Source organism: Camelina sativa, chromosome 17 (assembly GCF_000633955.1).
Source record: "Camelina sativa cultivar DH55 chromosome 17, Cs, whole genome shotgun sequence".
In the NCBI taxonomy this organism is placed as follows: domain Eukaryota; kingdom Viridiplantae; phylum Streptophyta; class Magnoliopsida; order Brassicales; family Brassicaceae; genus Camelina; species Camelina sativa.
Window position 1 is genome coordinate 22,925,335 of NC_025701.1, and position 396 is coordinate 22,925,730.

Genomic DNA, 396 nt, shown 5'->3' on the forward strand with positions numbered 1-396 from the left:
GCAATGAAATTCTCTTCAAGGAACAATCGGTTAGTGTTGGTGTCAGAATACGACCCTATAATTTACTAACCGACTTAAACCAACGGAGGTCGTCGAACTAAACAATAATTAAAACTTGACAGTATACAGATCTCACCGAACAAGTATCCGTAACAATATACAGATCTCATGGAACAATAAAGTATGAGGTTACTTATCTCTATAATGAACGATAAAGGTTAGACGGCACTACGGTCTACGGCGGTAGAGATTTTGTGACAGTATACAGATCTCACCGAACAAGTATCCGTAACAATATACAGATCTCATGGAACAATAAAGTATGAGGTTACTTATCTCTATAATGAACGATAAAGGTTAGACGGCACTACGGTCTACGGCGGTAGAGATTTTGTG